Here is a 6,009-nt window from a genome sequence, read left to right as displayed (position 1 = left end):
CCTGATGAAATCCTTAACCCCAGACATAGCATAGAGCGTCTGCTTTAACTGTGGTGCCAAAATTGACGTGTCCCAACTGCAAAAGGTGGCTGTATAAATGTCCTACGGGAGCGGTCACACATCTCTGGAGCTGCAGTCGCCTCACACAGACGCTTCCCTCTCGCCACTCACTATGTAGGGAAACTGGGATGCCTCCAGGTGGCAGCCCTGTCCACTCTAAACAGGCGTTTGTTTTTCCCTTGGGATTATATGGGAACATCGGTAGTGGAATTAACTTGGGATTCATCCCACTTTAGCAGCACGGTGGTAGGAAAATGCTGGATGTGCTAGTGGTGATGCTCTTGCTTTCATACAATGATCCAGCACGTGCAAGAATCATCCCAAACAAGAAGATGTGGGCTTTGGGCTCCATCAGCCTATGGACAGGATGAAGGATTGCAAGATTGATGCTGCAGCCTCCACAGCAGCCTTGGTCCTGCCCAGGACCAGGCTGGCAGGAATCACAAGACCAGAAGGATGAGCACAGGTCTTAGTGATTGCAGCATTCAATTGACTGGTTACAGGTCAGAGCCTGGAAATACGACATAAAAATATAATTAGATAAACAACCACTCCAACCAAAAAGTGTAGTCTTGATCCTGCAATGAAATGACTGCTACCAGCAACAAAAAGCAGTCTTCTGGCACTGCTTTGGTAAAGTCCCCATAAACCTGTTTTTGTGCTTGAGAGCACCCAACAGCTACTGGGAAGAGAGAAGTGGACAGTTCAGACTGCAGACAGCTTTGCTCTATCAGAATTTATGTGGTCAGGCACCCACAAGCACCTTCTCAGTAAGAAGTCAGAAATCTGTAGGTAGTGACTGAGAATCTCCTTGAAAAATTTGAGCTTGATCCCTTTGTGGATCAAATCAACAACACCTTGAAGGGCTTCTTAAAGGGGTTTTAAATAGCAATAAAACATTTACAAGTTGACAGCAGTAGTGAAACTTTGGTGTTCCCAAAACCTGCAGCTCAGTTTCTATTCCCAAAAGAAGGATCAAAATCCAAATGTTTTGAGGATTTAGCTAGCTTATTGCTCACAGGTGCTTTACAGTATGCAGGAAAATGCCCTGCTTTCTGACCAGAAGCTAGACTTGTAGGCTGAGCATGCAGAATTTGAATTTTCCTTTAATGCAGTGGAAAAGCAGCACAGAGCTGCTCTCTAAATTTAGGTTAGTCTAAGGATAGAAATCCCTTTTATTTATACTTTTAATTAAGGATGAGTTTTTGTTTCTGTCACAATGCACAGAATTATTTCTACATCATATTTGAGACTTCCAGCAGAAAAGGTTAACTAATACTGTGAACTCATCCACCCAGGGGAGCTCTGCATTAATGTGGTATTTAAGGGGGAGATCAAAGCTTTGATACCAAATGAAATGCTATTATCAGTTTCGAACCAGAAAAAACCTTCAAGAAATTTCAGTGCAAGATGTTGGCACTGTGGATGGGAAAAAAACAGGTGGTCAAAGCAAGGGCTGACAGTAGCAAATTGCTCACTGATAGTTGTGGATGTTTTGTCCATGGTCAAGGCTGTAATGACTGCTCTGAGGAGCTGCAGGGTAGAGGCAGAGGCAATACTCTGCTAACCTGCACTGTCTACTCCCAGCTTCACTGATGAAGATAAATGCTGGGGTGTCTTGCTGTATGTAAGTCTGATGTTTCAGCTTCCCAGCTTGCACAATGAGGCTCTCGATTCTTTTCTCATACTGGATCCCACTGAGTAGTTCAGGAAGTTTCTCAGTGACTTTTCTTTTTTTTCCTCTTTTTAACCAGAAAGCATCCCACTTCCTAATGTTCCCATCCAGACATGACTTCTGCTGTTGGTAGGAGAAGTCAAATTCTTTGACTAACCCGGGGTTTGGTTGTTTTTCTTGTTTTGCTAAAAAATCAAAACAAACCCCCCAAAAAAATACCCCCACCAATCAAAAAACCCCCAAAACAACCTAAAAACAAACAAACAAAAAATATTGAAGAGAGAGAGACTATAGTTTTCAAAGTCTATATATCTATCTTACAGCAATATTTTCCTAATCCCACAGCTGTGAGCAAATCAACAACTTATAGAAGTAGGGTTAGACCTCTAATTAAGGAAGAACTGTAGAAAAGATTTAAGTGGGATCTACAGCATTGACCTGTCCTTTTTCAAATGCCAAGTTTATATACGTGACTGTGCATTTCAAATGGGTCAACAGAGCTTGGCTGTAAGTACCCAACACATTGCTGTGAATTAATATTTAATCAAATGTACAACATAGGGCTGAATGTTAAAGCTTACCTTTGATTTTGACTTCTATGATTTTCTTGGGTTTCTAAACCCTTCTGAAAATACTTCAGTATTTCATAATAGTATTACTCATACGATGTTTCTTAGCTGTGATTAAAGCCAGTGAGGATGTAAATCTACAAAGGGAAATCTAAGCAAGACCTCATCAGCATAAAATATGTGGGAGACTAATTTAGTTACATCCCTATTAGTAATGACAAATCAAATTGTTCCCCTTTTAAATCAGTAATACAGCAAGGTTTTGCAATTCAGCACATAGCACACACGATAAATCAGTTCAATCTGTACATGAACACTGAAGGCTGCCTTAAATCTGGGTTGATTTCTTATTCCAAACTCCTTCAGTGCAGTTCAGGTGAACCACCCTGGTTCCCTTAATACCTGGAAAGAAAAAAGAGTTCATCTCTACCCCCATGTGCTGTATATCAAGCACTCAACATTTATAACCCTGCAGCTGATTGCTTAGCAACTGTCTTTGGGAGGAACAACTCACCTGATGTGCCATTGGGAACTCTTGTGTTGCAGGGAAGAGGCCGGATGAAATGAGGTCAGGCAGTGTAAGCTTACCCTGTGCTCAGTGGTGCTCGCTCCACTCCGTAATGAAATTAATCAAGGTCATTAATTTGATCCTTTTTTATTGTTATAATTTGAAACTATAATTTGAGGTGGCTCAAAGAGGCACAGGCATATCTGTAATTATACCTTTATAATTACATTTATATTTTAAGGTAAACATTTTCATGTATTGCTGTAAATAGACTGCGTATGATAGAGAATAACGTCATCACGACAGCAAACATGGATTGTAAATGGGATGGGGGATATTGAAACCCACCAGTTGTGTGCCGTTTAATTTGGCTGTAGGTGTTTCATGTATCTGAACATCTTAAGGTTAAGACTAAGCTTAAACCCCTAGACAGGGCCAAAATCAAAGGCAAGTTGAAAGAGATACAGAAGAATTGCTGTTTAGTTGTGCTGACCTTTAAAAATTGCAGAGCCAAGGCACAAAGATTGTCCTCATCTGACAAAGCTCAAGGAGCTCATGGTGGCTGAAGAAGCAGTGCCAGAGTCACCTCCAGACTGATGGCTGTGACAGTGTCCAGCGAGGGACCTGCTGCCAATCCTACAGATGATGGCCAGGAAAAATTGCATTGCTTGTTCTGTGTTTAACACCTCACTGGGTGAGACCACGGTGGGGGTATGAGAGCACCTTTTGTCTGCACAGCCAATTTGGCTGCCTCTGTTCCCCCCAGGCTCTGCTCACCGGCTGTCTCCGTGGCATGCATATGAGCTCCCTCCTGTCTCTGCTCCAGAGCAAACCAACTGGTTTCTCCCAAGGAGAAACTTCAACACGACTGACAGGACTTTTTTCAGGGTGGCACAGAAGAGCCTGAAATGAGCTGGACCAGATTCGACCCTGGACAGTCGTCCAGTCATCCCAGGAGACTTCATGCCCACTATCCTCTATGCTGTGCTGTAGAACCCAAAATGCCTTCAAAATGCCTGGTGAAAAACATCATGCTGGCAGGCTGCCACCCAATCTTTTCACCACTTAGAAAATTTAAAATTTAAGAAAATTTCCCAGTGCAATAATTATTGGCCTGGGGTGTGTGGGGCTCTGCAGGCAGATCAGAGAAGACCCAGGCCAAGTGCTGCACAGCATAAAGGTAACCACTGCCCTTCAGAGAGCACTGGTCCTTAGTGGTGTGGACACAAGCCAGCCCATAGCAAAGAGCAATGGTTAATGGTGCCTCCCAGGTATTTTCCACAATGTAAAAAGTTTCCAAGTAGCCAACACTCAGCATTTCCTTTTTTCTCCCTAAGACTATTTCTGGACCTTACAAACCTCTTCTTCCCTGTGGCTCAATGCTCTGGCAGCAAAGTAGTGAGGACTCCCTTGGTGGCAGAAGTGAGTGACACATGAGTGTGATGCACCAGGCCTGTGAGATCTACAGAAACAGGATGAGGACACCAAGCATGGGGACCCCAAAATGAGGGAATCACTGAGCCTGTGAAGGAAGAAGAAAAATAAGGATCTTTCTGGGAGAAAGCCCAGAAATTAATACCAACCCTACTCCATTTTGGAAGGAATCTCCTGAAGCATGCAAGAAATCTGGCAATTTACATTAAATAGTTGAAAATAAAACATTGAGATGCTTATAGTGTATTAAAAAACTGAATTCACAGATTTAGTGAAAAAGGGGGATTGAAAGGGTCCTGAGCTCTGTACTCAATAATAATCTTGGTGTAGCTACCACCAATATCTTGCATATCTTGTCCTTCTCATCAAACCAGTGGCAAAACTAGGAGCTTAACTCTTAAGGGCATTGCACCTGGTTGTCTGGCTTGCCTCTCAGCAAATAAACATTTTCCATTTCTCATGTATATTTACCTCATAGAACATACATAATGCTTATAACCAGACATCTGTCTATACTTGGCTTGTTCCCTTCTCCATTTAAACACACACCTGAAAAAAATCATGAAGCCAATCACCCATCTCCAGCAGCAAAAGTATTTATAGAAACATTCCAGCACACCTCTGCAGAATGAACACATGAACATAGATTTGTAAAAGATTAATAGCAAGGGACCTGACAGGCACTGCATAAATAAGCCATACAGAACCTCAAGACCCAGCTGTCAGATTAGTGTGCTTTATTTTAGCTTGTCACCATTTTTACAAATGATGTAGCATTTTTGCAACCTTTATTTCCCTGTTTTTCTGGAATTTTTGAGGTAGTTTAATGCAAGACTACTGCTGTGACAATGCTTGCTCACCTCCAGATAAAAAAACCCAAAACATTAGCTTCTTAAGGTTTTTCAATTTCAGTACCCAAACCCAGTGCTGCTTCCTGAAAATTTTGGCTGTGGAAACTATATCAGGGTTGGGAGAGAGAAACCATAAAACACCGTGCTCTTCATGTAAGTACTTATTCCAGCAGGAGACCAATAAGGGGCTGGCTTCTCAAGTAGGGCAGCAGATTTTTTTAAGCAGTCCAGGAACACTCTGTTAAATTCAGCAGGTGTGATTAAGATAGTTGCAAGTTTGCTTTGACTGCTTTCACTTGCTGTGTTGTCTCAGGATCCTTTGAAGAAGGCAGTCCCCCTCTGAAAAATTTTGTAAATTTATAGAGCTTAGTGACAGGGACTGGACCAAGCTGGACTCTATCTGATGAAGATGGAAAGACTGGACAACCTTTTGTGTCTTGTTTCATACAAATTTTGGGTTGGCTGGGGTGATATCAGTGGCTTCACTGGCATGACCTCAAAACTAAACATGCTGTGGTTTCCTGGTCACTCTTATACTTCTTCAGCTTCTGCAGCAGAAACTCATCAGCTGCAACCTTGGCTGTTTGAACAGAAGTCTCCCCTGTGCAGTCCGTTGTTAAATTCTCTTATGTCTTTATTAGATATTAGATGTGATGAAAGAAGGTGACATCTCTAGGGAAATCTTGCTTGAGGTGTGGGAATGGGATGTTAATGGACTGGGGAAGACAGAAAGACTACAAGTGTAATGATCCTGTAATGTCCCCGTGTGAGTATGAGCATCCAGATATCTTACTTTCTTTTCTATTCCACAAACAAAAAGCACTTGAGATGTATATAAACAGGGTACTTAGCTCTTCCCTACTCAGTACCTCTTGCCTCTGTTTTAAAGATGGTCTGGTGTTTTTCTGTTTT

This window comes from Cinclus cinclus, chromosome 5, assembly GCF_963662255.1.
Source record: "Cinclus cinclus chromosome 5, bCinCin1.1, whole genome shotgun sequence".
Lineage (NCBI taxonomy): Eukaryota > Metazoa > Chordata > Aves > Passeriformes > Cinclidae > Cinclus > Cinclus cinclus.
The sequence above is the reverse complement of the archived record's forward strand: the minus strand, read 5'-3'. Positions refer to the sequence as shown.